This window comes from Dendropsophus ebraccatus, chromosome 11, assembly GCF_027789765.1.
Source record: "Dendropsophus ebraccatus isolate aDenEbr1 chromosome 11, aDenEbr1.pat, whole genome shotgun sequence".
In the NCBI taxonomy this organism is placed as follows: domain Eukaryota; kingdom Metazoa; phylum Chordata; class Amphibia; order Anura; family Hylidae; genus Dendropsophus; species Dendropsophus ebraccatus.
Window position 1 is genome coordinate 48,145,401 of NC_091464.1, and position 21,837 is coordinate 48,167,237.

Below are 21,837 nucleotides of genomic sequence, written 5' to 3' on the forward strand. Positions count from 1 at the left end.
CATCATTACCCGATCGCTGTGTGTTTACACACAGCGATCGGGTAAACAGCGGGCGTAAATGTACGCCTGTTTGCGTTAGGGCACGGGCTTTTGGGGGCGTACATTTACGCCCGCGGTCGTTAAGCTGCAGTCACGGGTTGCACTAACCAGCCGGGATTGCAGCGCTTCAGAGCAGGGTCACGGCGTGACCCCTCTCTGAACCTCCACACCAGCAGGACATGCCGGTATGTCCTTTTGCGGGAAGATGTTAAAGAGGACCTATAGCCAATTTGAAAAAAAAAATTGTATATATTTTTTTTGCTTTTGATGACCTCATTACATTCTTTTATTATGTTTTCATCCCAACCTGCAAGGGCCACATTAGTTGGACCAACTTGCAGGGCAAGCAAATGCAGATCTGAGAAATCAATGCTAGCTTACAGAGCCTATTAGATGGCTCCATAATAGTGTGGGCAGGGCTGCACGTCATTTGCATTTTTTTTTACTTGTTTTATTGAAAATACTGATACAAGACATACTGAAAAACTTGGCATATAATTCTGCTAAAGTAAAGTGCCAACATGGCATCAGCTTGAGATACATTTAAAAAAAATGTACAGTGGTACCTTGGTTTAAGAGTAACTTGGTTTAAGAGCGTTTTGGTTTAAGAGCTCACAGTTTTTTAAAATTGTGACTTGGTTTAGGAGCATTGCTTTGGTTTAAGAGCTCCCTGTACTGGGTGGGAGCGCGAGTGGAGGAGGGGCATGGCCTGCATAGCGGGGTCTACAGCCCTGTACTCTGACCCAGGAAGTCTCCCTCACCTTCCAAATCATAGCAGATCCATTTCAGGCTGGGGCTTGCATCAGGGGACAGGACTGTGGAGGTAATCTCTGCATAGCTGTAACCCCTCACTCCCCGGACAGAGAGCGCTGCATGTATGTCCCCACATCTGTTCTGCTCATTCCTTCATGCTCCCTGCAGTCTCTGTCAGCCCTGGTGTTTCCAATCTTCTCCATTACTGTACAGTAACTTATAATATGACATAGTCAGCTGTTTCTGAATGTTTCTGTTGCTTTGGTTTAAGAGTGGATTTGGATTACAAGCACAGTCCCGGAACGAATTATGCTCGTAATCCAAGGCACCACTGTATATATAAAAGTAAAATGCTGTCTAAAAGTGAATAACTAACTAGTTGGTGACAAATGTCTGGGTCACTATTTGGAGTTCCAGTCCAGCAAGTAATCCATGGACGTGCTTTGGCCAAGACACATATCTTACAGACTGTACACCTGCAATTGTCGGGACATTGAAGAAGTAGATGGAACAGTAAGTGGAGATTGACACCACACATCCCAAAAACTTTATGGAATCTATTTGAACATTTTCTGTGAAAATAAATAATCCTCTCATAAGGTACGATTCCATTTATTTATCAATTCCACATAGCAAGGGTAGGTGGGCAACGGTCAGTCCATCTTATTGTGATGGCTTTCCTGGTCATAAAAGAAAAAAGTTTCTCGCAGGAGAATATGAATATGAAGTGGGATAACGGAATAATGGGAATACATACAGTGGGGAAAAAAAAGTATTTAGTCAGTCACCAATAGTGCAAGTTCTCCCACTTAAAAAAATGAGAGGCGTCTGTTAATTTACATCATAGGTAGACCTCAACTATGAGAGACAAAATGAGAAAACAAATCCCGAAAATCACATTGTCTGATTTTGTAAGAATTTATTTGCAAATTATGGTGGAAAATAAGTATTTGGTCACCTACAAACAATCAAGATTTCTGTCTCCCACAGACCTGTAACTTCTTCTGTAAGAGTCTCCTCCACTCATTACCTGTAGTAATGGCACATGTTTAAACTTATCAGTATAAAAAGACACCTGTGCACACCCTCAAACAGTCAGACTCCAAACTCCACTATGGTGAAGACCAAAGAGCTGTCAAAGGACACCAGAAACAAAATTGTAGCCCTGCACCAGACTGGGAATACTGAATCTGCAATAGGCAACCAGCTTGGAGTGAAGAAATCAACTGTGGGAATGGAAAATGGAAGACATACAAGACCACTGATAATCTCCCTCGATCTGGGGCCCCATGGGGTCAAAATGATCACAAGAACGGTGAGCAAAAATCCCAGAACCACGCGGGGGGACCTAGTGAATGAACTGCAGAGAGCTGGGACCAATGTAACAAAGCCTACCATCAGTAACACACTACGCCGCCAGGGACTCAGATCCTGCAGTGCCAGACGTGTCCTACTGCTTAAGCCAGTACATGTCCGGGCCCGTCTGAAGTTTGCTAGAGAGCATTTGGATGATCCAGAAGAGTTTTGGGAGAATGTCCTATGGTCTGATTAAACCAAAGTGGAACTGTTTAGTAGATACACAACTTGTCATGTTTGGAGGAAAAAGAATACTGAGTTGCATCCATCAAACACCATACCTACTGTAAAGCATGGGGGTGGAAACATCATGCTTTGGGGCTGTTTCTCTGCAAAGGGGCCAGGACGACTGATCCGGGTACATGAAAGAATGAATGGGGCCATGTATTGTGAGATTTTGAGTGCAAACCTCCTTCCATCAGCAAGGGCATTGAAGATGAAACGTGGCTGGATCTTTTCAACATGACAATGATCCAAAGCACACCGCCAGGGCAACAAAGGAGTGGGCTTTGTAAGAAGCATTTCAAGGTCCTGGAGTGGCCTAGCCAGTCTCCAGATCTCAACCCTATAGAAAACCTTTGGAGGAAGTTGAAAGTCCGTGTTGCTAAGCGACAGCCCCAAAACATCACTGCTCTAGAGGAGATCTGCATGGAGGAATGGGCCAACATACCAACAACAGTGTGTGCCAACCTTGTGAAGACTTACAGAAAACGTTTGACCTCTGTCATTGCCAACAAAGGATATATAACAAAGTATTGAGATGAAATTTTGTTACTGACCAAATACTTATTTTCCACCATAATTTGCAAATAAATTCTTACAAAATCAGACGATGTGATTTTCTGGATTTGTTTTCTCATTTTGTCTCCCATAGTTGAGGTCTACATATGGTGTCAATAACAGGCCTCTCTCATCTTTTTAAGTGGTGGAACTTGCACTATTGGTGACTGACTAAATACTTTTTTCCCCACTGTATAAGTGTGGATAGTAATTAAACAAATTCTTTCCAGAGTTGGTATATGGAGAGATAGGTCCACAACATGTACCAGAAGTCTTCCCGAGTAGAATAGCACCTGGGACATGATGGGGTTGGTATACGGCCCATATATACCCATTTATAATGTAGGTTTACTGGAGTTAGGTATGCTTGAACAAGGACATATAATTGGACAAGTCTGTTGCTAACAGATGGAGAAACAAAACTTTGGGATTTAAAGGAGGGACTCAAAACCTTTATCATCTAGGCCAGTAATAATAATAAGTGCTTTCCAGTTTTCTAATGCAGGTACGGGAATTTGTGTTGCTCTAATGAGGTGGGGATGGAGGGCAGATACCAGGCCTCCTGTGTCTTCAGATTGTATGATACCCATTAGCGGATGAAGTAGAGAGCTGTGAATTTATTGCATGATGCAATTACAGCAACCTATAAAGGTAGGTTTGGGGAGTACCAAAAGAGCCTTTAACTATTGAGAAGAAAACCAAGGAGCCCTCCACATACAGATCATACACTCTTAGGCTATGTTCACACTACGTATATTTTCGTCAGTATTGTGGTCCTTACATTGCAACCAAAACCAGGAGTGGATTAAAAACACAGAAAGGATCTGTTCACACAATGGTGAAATTGAGTGGATGGCCGCCATATAACAGTAAATAACTGCCATTATTTCAATACAACAGCCGTTGTTTTAAAACAACAGCAAATATTTGCCAACACTGTGTGAACAGATCCTTTCTGTGTTTTTAATCCACTCCTGGTTTTGGTTGCAATATGAGGACAACAATACTGACTGAAATATACGTAGTGTGAACCCAGCCTTAAGATGCCAGCAGAGTACATCCAAAAGGGTATAAAAAGGTATGTGCACACCGTTGCGAACCTCGTGTAATCCTCAGCTCGTGCCCACAGAGTGCAGTGGGCGCGCGCGTCTCCGCCCGTGTCATAGACTCCATTCTATGCAAGGGCGGATTTCTTCCTCCGTCCACAGAATGAACTTGATCATTGTTTGGACGGAGGGCGGAATCCGCCCGTGCATAGAATGGAGTCTATGGCACGGGTGGAGACGCGCGCACCCGCCGCTGTCCGCAAGCGAGTGCGAGCGTCGGATTACACGACGGACTTTCCGTCCTATTTAATCAGTGTGCACATACCCTTAAAGGGGTTTTCCAGCAAAAATCTTTTACTTTCAAATCAACTGGTGTCAGAAAGTTATATAGATTTGTAATTTTCTTCAAGTCTTCCCGTACTTATTAGCTACTGTCCAGAGAAGGAGAAGTTTGCTATGGGGATTCCCATAGAAAGCCTCTACTACTCTGGAGAGTTCTTATCTCGGCCAGAAATGTCAGCAGAGAGAACTGTGTCAGACTGAAAATAAAACAACATTTCCTGCAGGACATACAGCGGCTAATAAGGATGGGAAGACAAGATTTTTTTTTAATGGAAGAAAATTACAAATCTATATAAACTTTGTAACACCAGTTAATTTGAAAGAAAAAGATTTTTGCTGGACAACCCCTTTAAAGGTGAGACAATATCTGGACCTTATCAAAGTCCATGGTCTTTTTGGACGCTATCCATATTTACCGGGTGTGTCGGGAGTAGTGGTATGTGAGGGACGGTAGGGGATTGAAGGAAGGACCATAGAGTTAGTGGCTTATTATAATAATGCATGTGGATTTCAGATGTGCTAGGAATTTGAGTCTGAGTCCAGAAACCTAGGTACTTAAAGCGACTCTGTACCCACAATCTGACCCCCCCAAACCACTTGTACCTTCAGATGGCTGCTTTTAATCCAAGATCTGGTCCTGGGGTCCGTTCGGCAGGTGATGCAGTTATTGTCCTAAAATACAACTTTTAAACTTGCATCACTGTGCCCAACGGCCGGGGCTTACATTGTGTATGCATTAGGCTGGCACAACCTCTCTGTCCCTCCTCCCCATTAGGAATGCTCCAGGCAGATTGTCTCTTATTCCTCAGCTGTGTAAACACTGAACATGGGCTGGATTGTTAAGGCACCTGTGTAATGTTCACACAGGAGACAATCTGCCTGGAGCATTTCTAATGATGAGGAGGGCGGGGAGAAGAGACAGAGAGGTTGTGCCAGCCTAATGCATACACAATGTAAGCCCCGGCCGTTGGGCACAGTGATGCAAGTTTAAAAGTTGTATTTTAGGACAATAACTGCATCACCTGCCGAACGAACCCCAGGACCAGATCTTGGATTAAAAGCAGCTATCTGAAGTTACAAGGGGTTTGGGGGGGTCAGATTGTGGGTACAGAGTCGCTTTAAGCTGTCCCCAGCAGTGTCTTCTCCCAGAGCAACATTGGTCTTCTCAGCTCTCCTGGCCTCCGCTCCACTTCAGCGTGGGTCCAGGAAGTGACGTCAACCATTAGAGCACACACTGTGATGATCAGATGATGGGGGATCCAGGAGATCCATAACCCTAGTGTTTCCTCTCCTCTTACCTGGTGATGTGAGGCACTGCTGATCCTCCATCATGACATCCTTGTACAGATCCTTGTGTCCTTCTATATACTCCCACTCCTCCATGGAGAAATAGACAGAGACATCCTGACACCTTATAGGAACCTGACACAGACAATGATACAATTATCCTCCAGACCCCTCACCCCTTGGTGTTATTGTATAATGTCCCAGCATTCCCAGCAGCATTGCTCACCTCTCCAGTCAGCAGCTCAGTGATCCTGGAGGTAAGTTCTAGAATCTTCTGCTCATGTATCAGTGACTGAGGTGGAGGCTCGGTGATGGGGCTCTGGGTCCTGCTCCAGCCTCCTGACCTGACACCAGGGGGCGTCACACACTCACCAGACCCCTTCTTCACTACTGTGTAATCCTGTGTATGGTGACACTGATCACTACAGAGAGTCTAACAATCCTTCCCCTCCAGTCATTTACCTGCTTTACTAATAGAGATACAAGTGACGTCATGTGAGACTCTCACCTCTTCAGTTATCCAGTAGATTATCTCTAGGGTGAGGTCTAATATCCTTCCCAGCATGTGTTCTCTCTTCTTCTCCGTCCCTGCTGGGTGTGTGTTAACAAAAAAGCCAGTATCTTTCAGAGAAAACTTTAGCTGTGAGAGTCCAGGAGCTAAGGAACCTGAGGGAAAACAAAGCTTTGGGATTACATCACATATTAAGGAGGGACCTACACCTATTAACTGATGGCCAAACGATCATTCAGCTGTCAGTTATCTCTCCTGTCCAGCCCCTGTTCTCTCTGTACACAGGACAGTTCAGCATGACCGGGCGTTCCTGTGTTCTTTTTTCAGGAGGGTTAAGTCGCAGCCAGAGAGCTCTGGCTATGACTTATCTCTCCCAGAACAAATGGTTTCTGCAGTGATTTTCCATTACAAACCCCTGTGACCCTCGATCATCGGTCAGTGGCCGTTTAGGACAGCTTCATACACCTTATACTGATGGCTAGACACACTGCAAGCAGCAGGTATGGGTGTCAAAAGTACTTTTTGACCAATCGTAATTATAATTGGTCAAATATAAAGCTATAAAATGTTGCTAATTTTTATTGTGTCTCCCCCACCCTTCATGACCAAGCCCAAAATTACCACCCTAATTTTCATTTTTGCATTTTTGTTTTTCCTCCTCCCCTTCTAAGAGCTAAAGCGCTGTTATTTCTCCATCTACAGGGACATTTAAGGGCTTGTTTTTTCAGGAACAAGTGTATTTTGTAATGGCGCCTTTCAATCTACCATAAAATGTTAAATGGAACCCCAAAGATACAGTGGTGCCTTGGATTACGAGCATAATTCGTTCAGGGACCGTGTGTAATAAAAAAAATCCACTCTTAAAGGGGAACTCCGTAAAAGAAAAACTCTTTTCTATTAAAAGTACATCAAAAGTTATATAGATGTGTCTATACAATGTATTAATGTATTACCATATCTGTGCGGTTCTGCCACACTGGTAGCTGATAGAAATCCAGTAAGTGAAAAAAAATGGCCTCCGTGCCAATCCACATTGTCTCCTGCTCCCACTGCTCTCCTCCCTTAGGAGACAAATATTCCATGCCTCTGTCTCACATTGTGTGTGTTTGTTGAGGACAGGCTGATGATGCAGACAGGGGGCAGGGCGTGATATCACAGGAGGTGCGGCTGGATCCCCCAATCCAGAGTGATTCACTATCCCTGACCGGCCAGAAGCAGGTGCAGCACTAATTTTACTGATTGTGTGGGTGGGGGACTGTAATGATCAGCTGAAGGAAAGCATTGCATTCTGGGAAATGCTAAACCAGGAAGGACAGAAACACAATACAGCGCAAAAAAACCCAAACAAGTGGATTTTTGGTAGTTTCAAAACTGGGATAGACAGGTAAGTAATGCGTTATGCTTCTGCAGAAGTTTCATTCTTTTTTAACCTCTACCTGGAGTTCCCCTTTAATCAAGGCAAATTTTCCCGTAAGAAATCACTAATATGCAGACAACTGGATCCACACCCCAAAAATGACTTTTTATTCTGAAGAACATGTAGAACAGATAAAACAAACAATGAGAAAAAACTGGATATGTGATATTATCACTTACTGTACAGTATAGCAATCAGCATGTGGAGTATAATGTATAGTATGTGCATAAACCAGAAAACAGCAGCAGTTTGTAGATACAGGATGGAGATGCAGATCCCCATAATGCAGTAGTGTAGTACAACTGGCTAGAATAGAGAAGTAGGGCTGTTGTCAGAGGTCTGTGTGGTCACATGACAGCAATAGGGAAGGGGTAAGTGTTCAGCATTGACCAATCAGGACATGAGAATCACAGAGCTGTGCAGGAGGACAGTGACAGAAACTTTATATACAGCAGTGTGAATGGCTGAGTGTAAGTGCAGGCACATTATAGCAGGGCTTTGGGATATTTTTACTTTTTTTTTCCCCCTGGGGGAACCATTGCATTTATTACATTGGTGATACTAGTCAATGCTATGCCATAGCATAGCATAGCATAGATCAGTGTTACCTACAATTTTCTCATAGAACAGGCTCTATGTAGAAGGCTCTATGAGAAGATCACCCATTCAACGGCACAAAGGTGAGTAGAGCTCCACCGGCGGTCAGGATAAACAATCGGTCCTGTCATTTACACTTAAACACCACAATCGTGGCTTTTAAAGGGTTAATGACAGGCTGCAGCCTGACATGATGGATAAGGGACGTTTCACACTCTCTATGAAGAGCACTCAGCTACTGAGCGTGCTTCTTCGCTCCATAGGGAGGAAGGACATACCATACGTCCAGGGTCTTCTGGTGACAGGCAGCCATAACGTACCGTTACGTCCAAGGTCGTCTAGTGGTTAAGGTGTTACTGTTATAACTTTCAAAATCTAAATCAGTGGAGGATGTGATATAAAACATGTTTGCATTCAATATTTCTTTTTAGTTCTCATGCTTTAAAACAAAGCTATACTTATTTGTATCCAGGTCCAGTCTCCTGAAAAATTTTTGTCTTGTGCTGGTTGATAAAAAGAGACTAAATGCAGGAAGTCCCGCCCAGAATGTCACGGCTCAATGTGCCTGTCAATCAAATGGCTGCCTTCTCTGTGAGCGCAGATTAGTCTCTTTTAGTTTCTGTTTTTCAACCAGCAGAAGACTAAAAAGCTGCGTTCAGGAGACTGGACCTGGATACAAGTAAGTATGGCTGTTATATAACATGTCTTCAGGAGACTGGACCTACATACAAGTAACTATAGGTGTTACATAGCAGGTCTCCAGGAGACTGGACCTGGATATGTATAGCTTTGTTTTAAAGCATGACAACAAAAAAATAATTAGTGTCAATTGCAAACATGCTTTCTATCTCCTGTTGGTTTAGATCTTGAATGTTATAACAGTGACACTTAAGATGTTTTCAGTAAAACACCTTTATAGCCTATATACAGGATAGACCAACACCTAATTGGCAAGGTTTTTCATAAATGCACATCCACCAATCTGCCATTGTGTACAGCCATGGCACTCTGAAACCCCAATGTGTGAAGCTGGAAGCCTCAGCTTTGTACATTGTGCAGTGGTGGCGAATGAGAGATGGGGCCCTATTACATGGAGCAATACTCTTCCGAATCAGGCCAATTTGGCCAATTATTGTTCTGTTTAATAGAGACAACGTTCAGCCAATGACAGTGATCATCGGCTGACCGTGTCTTTTGGTCCTGACCTAAAATCATCTGCCGCCGGCGCACAATGCTACATGTATCTAAGCGCGTCCGATGGTTGGTGACTGTAAAACACCCCCCCCCCCCCCAAAGCACGACTGTATACATTACTGTACCTCTCCACAGCCCCCATTGTTCTTCTGCCTTCTGCTCACTGCTGTAGCTTCAGAGCGGGTCTCTGAACTGACAAGTCATGGCCAATGATTGGCTGAGTGGCCTGTTAGTTTAATGACCCGCTCTGAAGCTACAGCAGTGAGCAGGAGAACAATGGGGGCTGAAGCTACATGGGCAGCTCCGGGAAGCGAGCAGAGGGCACAAGTAAACCAAGGATTGTGGAGATGTATAGAGGGTAAGGGCTGCATGGACATGGACTAATGTTCTGTGAGCAGACCTTGCAAAAAGATCATCAAGCTATGTTATAAGCTCAGAAAACGAGCACCAATCTAGCAGATCGGGACTTACTGACAGAAGGCATCGGACCGTGTAATACGGGCCATACCCTTTGCCACCACAACACAATGGACAGTGTCAAGGCTTCTACCTCAGTAAATTGTTTCCACCTTAGTGTCAGGGTTGGGCAGAACAGCTGAGTGCTCGGTGTATGCAACCCCACCAATTAGTGGACCGGACATCTCTACTACTTGAAAAAAATCACTAGTGACTGAATACATTGTATATATGTGATTATCAGATCATGGGAGACCCATAACCCTAGTGTTTCCTCTCCTCTTACCTGGTGATGGGAGGGACTGCTGATCCTCCATCATGACATCCTTGTACAGATCCTTGTGTCCTTCTAAATACTCCCACTCCTCCATGGAGAAATAGACAGAGACATCCTGACACCTTATAGGAACCTGACACAGACAATGATACAATTATCCTCCAGACCCCTCACCCCTTGGTGTTATTGTATAATGTCCCAGCATTCCCAGCAGCATTGCTCACCTCTCCAGTCAGCAGCTCAGTGATCCTGGAGGTAAGTTCTAGAATCTTCTGCTCATGTATCAGTGACTGAGGTGGAGGCTCGGTGATGGGGCTCTGGGTCCTGCTCCAGCCTCCTGACCTGACACCAGGGGGCGTCACACACTCACCAGACCCCTTCTTCACTACTGTGTAATCCTGTGTATGGTGACACTGATCACTACAGAGAGTCTAACAATCCTTCCCCTCCAGTCATTTACCTGCTTTACTAATAGAGATACAAGTGACGTCATGTGAAACTCTCACCTCTCCAGTTATCCAGTAGATTATCTCTAGGGTGAGGTCTAATATCCTTCCCGCCATGTGCTCTCTCTTCTTCTTCATCCTTGTGGGGTCACTGATGAAAAGTTTTATATTCGTTCAAAGAAAAGTAAAGAATTCTTACAGCTGAACATTAATGGGTTATCTCAGGTTAGAAAAAAAAAAAGCTTTCTTCTGAAAACAATCCCGTACAGGTTGTGGGTGATATTAAAACTCTGCTCCATTTATTTCACAACCCGAGGACAAGAAAGCAGTGCTATTTTTTGGGGGAAAAGTGGCCTTTTTTTTTCTTAATTTAGAACATTTTAAAATTCTGGGAGGAAATAAGGACTTGATGCTAAAATCTTATCTTCCATGAAGTATAATTGTGAATTATAAACTACTGATACCAGCAGACAACAGAGGTCGCTTCTATATATTCCTCATCAGGGCCGTTTCTACCACCGGGGCGCTGTCAGGGAGGAGGGCGCAGTAACCCGGACTAACATCTGATGTGCCGCGGGGGGCACTGTCGGTCGCGGGCGGCGATCAGATGTGCCGCGGAGGGTGCTGTCAGGTGAAGTTACTGGCCTCCTGGGCCGGTCCCGGCCCCCTCCATGCCCGGCTACATCCCCCACTGTGACGTGCCTACGTCTCCTCCACAAGCTTCCCTCTCACATCCCTAGCGCTGACCTTACGTCCCCATCGCTGACCTTACTTCTCAAACACCGCCCTCACGTTCCCAGGGCCCCCCCCTCTTCTCCCCAGTGCTGCCCCCGCCCCTGAATTCTTGTTCCCGACGGCCGCCATTTGCTGATTCCCGCCTGGCCTGTAGTGAGGAGCAGAGAGAGAGGCAGCATAGGAGCAGCAGCAGGTAGTAAAAATTAGTATAAATGAAAAGAAATGTAAGGGTACAAACCCACTTGACGTATTTGCTGCGTGAATCAGTCTTAAAAATAAGCAGGCAAAACGCAGGTTGGCTTTATACGATTGTTTTGCGTTAAAATACGCAATTGCGTATTTTTGAAGCGTGAAGCTTGTTGTTAGCAAAGCATCAGTTGTTAACAACCTGTGTGAAAAACGCATGTAGCTTCACACTTTAAAAATACGCAATTGCGTATTTTAACGCAGAACAATTGTATAAAGCCAACTTGCGTTTTGCCTGCTTATTTTTAAGACTGATTCACGCAGCAAATACGTCAAGTGGGTTTGTACCCTAATGTAAGCTTTAAGTGTGGAAGCTGGGCCGCCAGGATTAAAAAAATTAGATTTTAATGAAAAATTGTAAACTACACCGCCCAGCATGCCCTGACACTGTCAGTTATAAACCTTCAGGAACTGCTGGGAGTGGTAGTTCTCCCAACAAAATAAAAATAAATGTATTTTGTAGAGAGAACTATAACTACCAGCAGTTACTGAAGGTATATAGCCTTCAGGGCATGCTAGGAGTTGTAGTTCCCAATCTATGGGGTTGGATGTTAAATTTTTTATTCATGTAAAAGAATTTTCCAGAGCTATATAACACCCAACCCCATAGATTGGGAACTACAACTCCCTTCATGCCCTAGCAGCTATAAACCTTTAGGAACTGCTGGGAGTTGTAGTTCTCTCAACAAAATGAAAATAAAAAAAGGATTTTGTAGGGAGAACTATAACTCCCAGCAGTTACTGAAGGTATATAGCCGTCAGGGCATGCTAGGAGTTGTAGTTCACAATCCATGGCAGGGGTACTCAATAACATTTAGTGAGGAGCCACTTCCTGGGGTCTATTGTCAGGTGAATGTCCGAGCTAAACATCAGTAGGAAACGTGATGCGCTCCCCCAGTAGTATAAAGCCCCCCTGTTTCTCCCCCAGTAGTATAAAGCCCCCCTGTTGCTCCCCCAGTAGTATATAGACCCCTGGGCGCTCCCCCAGTAGTATAAAGCCCCCCTGTTGCTCCCCCAGTAGTATAAAACCCCCCTATTGCTCCCCCAGTAGTATATAGACCCTGTAGCCAAAGTGACCTAGAAACTACCCTGTATCCTCATCACATAATAGCCATGTATAGTTCAGTAGTCAGCCATCCCTGACACATAGTAACTACAGGCTAATAATAATAGTATTATTCCCCCTATACAGGATGCATAGTGCAGTGCACCACATACAGCAGCCGGATCTAATCTTCCCAGAAGCTATATATCTAATCTTCCTTCCCGGACATTAGCAGCAGTATCTGTATCCTATACTGATCTGTCCTACAGAAGGTCCCAGTCCATCATTTCCCTCCACTGTATATAATCACAGATTATAGGAAATCACTGCAGCACGTCATGTAAAAGGACGTCATGTTACAGAAAGTGAATATATACATAAGTAAATATACATCACTACCTGGCTGTGTTTGTGTTGCTTTCTGTCTCCTCTCCTCCTCATTGTGCAGTAACACTTCCTGGTGGGGGAGGGAGTAGTTCTCTGCCGGCTCTACCTGCTCCCTCCTGCCTCTCCTGTCTGTAGCTGCAGCCCCTCCTACTACACCTCCAGCATCTCTGTCCTGCCCCATCCTACTCTGGTCACATGACTCCTCTCCCTCCACCTCCTCCTATGGTCACATGACTCCTCTCCCTCCACCTATGGTCACATGACTCCTCTCCTTCCACCTCCTCTGATCACATGACTCCTCTCCCTCCTCCTCCTCTGGTCACATGACTCCTCTCCCTCCACACTTCCTATCTTGCTGGGTTCTCTCCACTCTCTGTAACCAGCTGGAGTCTTAGTAAACTAAAAGTATCAGCTACAGACATAGGAATACACATTAGTTTCCCCTCCCTGAGCTCAGTTATAGGTAACACTAAGAGGGTGTCTGCATCTACATTTCTCTATATAACAGGATGATAATGCTGTTTTTTTTATTACTTAGTTTCCAAATCTCAATGTCAGCTTTACCAAATAGTGAATTCTGTGGAAATGAAACTGAAATAAATAATAATAATAAAACACACCCATTGTTTGAAAAATATATATATTTTTTCCGATGAAACCTCACAAATTTCTTTTTCTTTCTAGCAGTATATTTTATATAAAAAAAAAAAAGAAAGAAAGAGAAGGGGACCCCTGCAACATAAATGAAGGGACAACATGGGCTATTACAGATCCCTTAATTCTCTTTATTTGTACTAAAGGAGAAGTCCGGTGGGGAATCATAATCATATTTACCTGTCCCGGTGACCAGGCAGCCTCTACGTCTCGCCCTGCTGCTGCGTCATGACCCGGCTGATGGATGCCCCACTCAGGCAGTCAGTGATGGCTTTGAGTGGAGGCACGCAACATCCTATTGACATACTGAGGCAGGCGGGATTCTGCCTGTATTACTCAGTGTGAACATACCCTTAGTGTTTTATATTTGCCATCTGCCATAATAATAATGGCCCCCATATACCATTAAAGGGGTATTTCCATCTAATATAGTTACACTTGTAGGACTTGTTAAGTTAAATATTTTTGCAAATACATTGATTTAGCAAACTTGTATCCTACTCCTGATATGCTTCTTTTTCCCTCCCATTGTTGACAGATTGTTGGCTAGGTTTGTTTTATTTCCAGCAGCTGTGACTTAAACCCATGAAAAGTATAAACCAAAACAGTATTCACACCAGTGGGGAGGGAGGGGGACCAGCTGCACTTCTTGGTCTCAGGGGAATAGGGAAGAAGGCTGATGTGAGGCTACTATACATACCCATGGAGTGGCTAACATTGATACAGTCCCAGTGATAGGCGAGGCCCCCAGGACCGTCAGACAGTCTGGGAGTGAAGGGCTTTAACCTCTTCTTGACAGTGACACAATGTCAGTAGTCACCCTCCCTCGCCAATCAGGTGCATTGTCATCTGCTGAGGTTCCTTATGGGTAACAATCAGTTGGTCGCCCACTCACTCAGTCACCCCCTTCCCCCCAGGCACAACCCACAGATACATCTCTCGTCTAAGGATAAAGATTATTGCTCCTGGATGGATGAGGACCTGACTAGAAGAAGTACAGAAAGTTGGGGAAATTGTATTGTGTTCTCTGGATAAGCGGGCTTCCAAGCCATCAGACCTCCATGCCGAAGGAAGAAGACCCTTTAAACAAGCCCCACACGTGATGAGCTTCTGGAGAGCAGGAGCAGAGAAAACAATGTAGATACAAGCTCCATTCAGTGCAGTGGTGACTGACTGCAAAGAGAGGGTATGTGCCCAAGGCGGAAGATGTCACCCGTAGATGTGAAGTATGAGCACCATGCTGAGCCGAGGGAGAACGGGTCAAATAGAGACTCTGGGTCTAGAGTATAAATGTGGACAGAGGGAGTGTGTGATGGAGAGAGGAGACCAACCGCTTCTCCTCACATTTTGTGTGACAGATTTGCAGTCCTCCCTCCATTATTCATACTACTCTTAAAGTGAACGTGTTGACTATTTTTTATTTCATGATAAAAAAAAATATATTTTTGTTGGAAAATATGAAAAACTAGAAACTTTTTATATGTTCCACTATTGTTCAGTACAGGGGGCTAGTATAAGAACATGGCGGGGAAAAGTGAACTGTAAAATGGCCTCTCCCTTCACCCTGTCACTGTTCTGTCTTCTTACACATTGCCACTGTGTGCAGTCTGACACACAGCATAAACCTTTTCTGTCTTCCAAAATAAGCAGAATGTTCTCTGTAGTCTAACTTGTTTATTGGTTAACAGCATGAATATGTGAGCATGAGAGAGTGAGCTTGGTGAAACTAAAAGAACTAAAAAACAGGTATAAGTAATGAGCATTAAATCACATAACTATGACACAGTACAGTTAACAGTGAAAGCACATGGCAAGATGGCTGCCTATACATGTGAACACATGGCTTCCTATCAATCACTCCCTGAGTAACAACTGCAATCTAACTCAGTGAACAATTCTTCATAACATAATATGACAGCAACAGAGATGTTTCTCTTACCAGATATACTGTGTCCAGGGTAGTGAACTTAGCCATACCGGAGGATTCAAACCAGTGAATTGTGGGGAACTTCCTGCTTAAGACTCATCTGGCTGCCCAGAATGCTTTGCTCTACCCATAAGGCCTCTTACTTTTACTTGGGAAGGGTTTTTCTGCTCAGTTCCATTGAAGTGAATGGAGCTTAATTGCAAACCACACCTGAACTGGAATCAAGAGTGGTGTTGTCTCTGGAAGAAAGTGGCCATGTTTTTGTAGCACTGGATAACCCCTTTAAGGGTGCCTTCACACATACCGACTTGCAGCAAAAAACTTGCTGCGAGTTTCTGCTACGAGCCGAGGTCCTGGAAGGCCCCTATCACTACATACAAGCAGTGGTCTGAAAGAACGCTGCGTGTATGTAATGCAGTCGCCCCCTTAACACCTTCGGCTCCCGCACCGCTGTCTCCATACATTACCTGGCTCTGGCTGCACGGGGTTCCGGTGTCCTGCTCTGCCGCCCAGCCAATCAGTGGCTGTGGCTGGGCAACACACTGATTGGCTGGGCGGCAGAGCAAAATGCCGGGACCCCGTGCAGCCAGAGCCAGGTAATGTATGGAGACAGCGGTGCGGGAGCCGAAGGTGTTAAGGGGGCGACTGCATTACATACACGCAGCGGTCTTTCAGACTACTGCTTGTATGTAGTGATAGGGGCCTTCCAGGACCTCGGCTCGTAGCAGAAACTCGCAGCGAGTTTTTTGCTGCGAGTCGGTATGTGTGAAGGCACCCTAAAGGGGTACTCCAGCGCGGGGGGGGCTATTTTGTGATCCCACCGCTGGATCCGGGGAGGTGAGTGGACGTCTTTTCTCTCAGCCACCTCCTCCCCAGCCAGATCACAAAATACCCCCCGCTGGAGTACCCCTTTAACATAACACAATAATCAGGATAATGAGCCTGGTTGACAGAACACTCCCTGCTTGGCATTAACTGATGTCACTACTAGGCTCTTTCGGTAAAAACAACAAAACAAGTTCCGCTACTGGTCTCTACTCCCCCACAATGCATATTCATTACTTTTTTTTACTATCATAGTATATACTGCCATATGCAAGTAATATGAATTAATGAATATGCTTTGGGGAGGAACATAGACTGACCGGAAACAGGATGTGTCTTAGGTTGAGGGAGTATCTATATCTAGTACTAGAAAATGTACCAGGTGCTGCCCAGGTGTCAGTGTGTTAATTAGATTTGTTCCAAGGTCACCTAGGAGGCAAATCTATGCCCTTGTTTTTTTTGTTTAGGGGGAAATCGCCAGGAGCCCTATATACCCTATAAACCCCAACAGTTGTGCATTGTTTATGTAAATTGTAACTTATGCATATTAGAATTAAACTAAAAACGTTTAACATCCTAAATACCTAATAGCCAAACTTAGATGTCATGTGATCAGACCGTATACAGAGCCTGGTTATATATAACATTGGCAGTGTTATACAGAGCCTAGTTATATACAACATTGGCAATGTTAGCTACAGCCTGGTTATATACAACATTGGCAGTGTTAGATACAGCCTGGTTATATACAGCATTGTCAGCATTATATACAGGGCCTCGTTATATTCAACATTGGTAGTGTTATACAGAGCCTGGTTATATACAACATTGGCAGTGTTATACAGAGCCTGGTTATATACAACATTGGCAGTGTTATACAGAGCTTGGTTATATACAATATTGGCTGTGTTATATACAGCCTCATTATATACAACATTTCCAGTGTTATACAGAGCCTGGTTATATACAACATTGGCAGTATTATATACAGCCTAGTTATATAAAACATTGGCAGTGTTATACAGAGCCTGGTCATATACAACAGTGGCAGTGTTAGATACAGCCTCGTTATATACAGCATTGCCAGCTGCATTGACATAAAGATTTTCACCTGATGAAACTCTGGAGCAGTAACCTACAATTGTCCATGTGGAAAACATGCAGAATCCAGATTTATGCCGCCATCTGCAGTGATTGGCCTTGGACCTTGTTTGTTGTCATTGCAAATTATGCTGATGAGTTAATCAGTGGAAATCATCTATACCTGTAGTTTATAGTTGGAGGGGTTCTGTATACCTATAGGGGTTCTGTATACCTGTAGTGTATAATTGGGGTGGGGGTGGCAGGGCTGTATACCTGTAGTGTATAGCTGAGAGGGGTCCTGTATACCTGTAGTATATAGTTGAGGGGGGCTGTATACCTGTACTGTATAGTTCAGGGGGTCTAGTCTACCCATAGTGTATAGTTCGGGGAGTCTTGTATACCTGCAGTGTATAGTTGGTGGAGGTCCTCTATACTTGTACTGTATAATTTGTGGATCCTGTAATATATAGTTGGTGAAAAAGCTGTATACCTGTAGTGTATAGTTAATGGAGGTCCTGTATACCTGTAGTTTGAGGGTCCTGGATACCTGTAGTTTATAGTTGGGGGGTCCTGTATACCTATAGTGTATAGTTGGGGGGTCCTGTATACCTATAGTGTATAGTTGGGGGGTCCTGTATACCTTTAGCGTATAGCTTGGGGGTCCTGTATACCTGTAGTATATAGTTGATCTGATGTACACAGTGAGGTGGACTATATTTTAATGTTTTACATATACTATATACCAGCATAAAACAGTCAGTAGTCACAAGTCCATATTGAGTCTAAAAAAACTGATGGCCACTCTTAGGTACACGTCAGGATGTCTTTCTGATGATAGTCTAACATATACTGTATCTGCAATGTACAGACAATACAATGTACAATGATGCCCTTAGATGTATCTATAGTAGGTCTGAAGTAACTGGTATGGGGAGTTTAACATACACATTTTATGGAAAAAACGGATGCAATTGTGTGTCATCCGATTGGACAGTGTACACTACTTTTCTGTACGTAAAAAAATAAACACATACGCTTCGATCCATTTTTCTATAATGGAAGTCAATGGAAAACGGATCCAAATGGATGACACACAAATGCATCAGTTTTTTTTCCATTAAAGGTATACATTAAAGGGGAACTCCAGGTAGAGGTAAAAAAAAAAAAAATGAACCTTCTGCAGAAGCATATAGCATTGTCGACCTATCTATCCCAGTTTTGAAACTACCAAAAATCCATTTTTTATTTTTTGTTTTGTTTTGTAATGTGTTCTGTATTTCCTTGTTGAGCAGTTATACAAAGTACTACAGGTTCCAGAATGCAATGCTTTCTCTCAGCTGTTCATCACAGTCCTCCACCGTGCCCATTTCCCACCCAAATCTTTGCAGAATATCTAGGCTGTGTTCACACAATGCAGTTTCATTGTGTTACTGAATTATTTGCAGTACTTTATTATTTCATTGTAGTCCCACCCGCACAGCGCACGGTTACTACCTGTTACACCACACAGCGCTGTATTCTCTACCTGTTCTGCTGATATTGGAATAAAGTAAAGAACTTTTTAAATTTGATTTTTTTTCTTTTCATTTCCACGCACATATTATGATCAAGCATCTTTTATCTTTGAAGTTGAGCCCCACAATAAGGACTTTATCCGATATTATTTTACATGGGATATACTGTTTATGCCATTTTTTTCCTTCAGTGCCGGCTCTGATCCTCTCTGCTGTTTAACATCATTTAATTATGTTACTGCATCATTTTTGTTAATACGCTGCAGTACTGCAATGAGACTCCAACACGTGTGAACACAGCCCTAATTTCACTGCAGAGTTTTGCACAATCAGTGAAGTTGCAGCAGCTGCTTCTAGCCATTCAGTGATGGTGAATCACCCAGGCAGGCCCGCTTCTGCCATGAGGCGGAATGAGCTTTCCGCCTCAGGCGGCAGAATTTGCGGTCCGGCTGGGGGCGGCATTATGTCCCCCCTGATGTCATTTTTATTAAGTATCACTTAACAAAAATGACAGCGGCCGCTCACCTGTCCCGTCGCCCGCGCTCTCCACATCCCGTCAGGTCCCGCGATGTCACCCTGCAGCTGTCACGGACCTCCAGGCTGTGGTGAGTGGCCGGGGTCGGTGGGGGACGCGCTGGGGTGATCGGGTCGCGCGGGACCGCCCCGCGCGACCCGATCACCCCACTCACCACAGCCTGGAGGTCCGTGACAGCTGCAGGGTGACATCGCGGGACCTGACGGGATGTGGAGACAGCAGAGATCGCGGGCCGGCTGCGGTGTGGGACAGGTGAGTAGATGGCTGCTGCTGCGGCGGCGGGGGGGGGGGGGGATGGGGGGGACTTTGTTCCGGGGGGATGTCGGCTATCACTCGGGGCGGCCGCCTGAGGTTTGCCTCAGGCGGCAGAAACCCTTGAATCGGCCCTGCACCCAGGGGATTGGGGGATCCAGCCCAGCCTCCTGTGACATCAATCCCTGCCCCCTATCTGCATCATCAGCCTGTGCTCAGCAAACACACACAATGTGAGACAGAGGCATGGAATCTTTTGTCTCCTATGGGAGGATAGCAGAAGGAGCAGGGGACAATGTGGATTGGTACAGAGGCCAGTTTTCTTCACTTCCTGGATGATCAGCTACCAGTGTGGCAGAACCGCGCAGAAATGGTCATACATTGTATACAGTGTCGGACTGGAGTGCCTTGGGCCCACAAGGGGAAATCATTCTTGGGGCCCACCCTTCAGCCACCACACTTATCTATGGTAACATTAATAAGGGTCCATTAACACTGCGTGATATGGGGCAGTGTAGGGCTGCAAACAATTGCTAATCAGCAGGGCAGGAATATATAGAGATGTGCAGCCGACAGCAATGATTTTTACAGCCGCACAAAAGATCAATCAGCTGACTATCGGGCATTTGCTTGTCAGCTGGTCTCTGACACTTTTACATGGGGCTTCCTAGGAGCGCTTGTTACTGATAATTGGCCGATGTAATTGGGCTATAAGACAATTTTCTTTGTATGATAACGCTGTATACTTAGATACAAAAGTCATACAGCTACCAATGACACCAGTATATAAAGAGCAAATATCCCCACACATATTACCGCCATACTGTTACTGACCAGATCCTGTATACTGAGACTGATTTTACCAATAATACCATTATATAGGAGGGAAATATTATCATCATACATATTACCGCCATACTGTTACTGACCAGATCCTGTATACTGAGACTGATTTTACCAATAATACCAGTATATAGGAGGGAAATATTTTCACCATACATATTACCGCCATACTGTTACTGACCAAATCCTGTATACTGAGAGTGATATTACCAATAATACCAGTATATCAGAGGGAAATATTATCACCATACATATTACCGCCATACTGTTACTGACCAAATCCTGTATACCAATATTACCAATAATAACAGTATACAAGGGGGAAATATTACCGCCACACCACAACCAATACCATCACTATATTGTTACTGACCAAATCCATTATACTAAGACCAATAAAACACAGTACTGGATTACAAGCAACAAACACCACCACATACTGACTAACACCACCGCTGCTACTGAATAAGATTCACTGTACACAGATCACCATCACCTCATCCAGTCACATAGAGGTGGATGCAGCTGTACACAGGTTCTGTACTCCATATACATTACACTGTAGTTATATCAAGTGACTCACAGGGGACGTCTTCTCTGATCAGAGTTCTTCCCTTTTCATCTTCTTCTCCATATGCCCTGGGCCATTATGAGAACTCCTATGAGCCACGAATCCACAGAATCTGCCAGAGAAACATATTAGGCTCCTCACTCTGGCACCATCCTCATCTCTATACTAACTGCACATCTGTATTGGCCCCTTTACACCCTCATTTAGTGGGTAGCCCTGACACTATGTATGTATTAGAGATGAGCAAACCGGGTTCGAGTCAATCCGAACCTGAACGTTCGGCATTTGATTAGCTGGGGCTGCTGAACTTGGATAAAGCTCTAAGGTTGTCTGGAAAACATGGATACAGCCAATGACTATATCCATGATTTCCACATAGCCTTAGGGCTTTATCCAACTTTAGCAGCCGCCGAATCAAATGCCGAAAGCTCGGGTTCGGATGGACTCGAGCATGCTCCAGGTTCGCTCATCTCTAATAATATATATATATATATATATATATATATATATATATATCTCCATATCTCTTACAGTATATGGTCCCCTCTGTGTTGTCCCCATTATAGATGTCCTCCCCTGTGTTGTCCCCCTTATAAATGGCACCCCATATTGTCCATCCCCCATATAGGTACCCCCCTTATGTTGTCCATCCCCAAATATATAGCCCCCTCATGTTGTCCTTCTTCAATATAGATATCCCCCTCATGTTGTCCATCCCC

General features: G+C 44.3%; 1 pseudogene; it reads right to left on the reverse strand.

Annotated features, from left to right (window-relative positions):
* LOC138767389 (oocyte zinc finger protein XlCOF7.1-like) overlaps positions 1-13,033 on the reverse strand; it is a 51,542-nt pseudogene extending 38,509 nt beyond the window's left edge.
* Between the last annotated feature and the right edge of the window lie 8,804 nt (positions 13,034-21,837).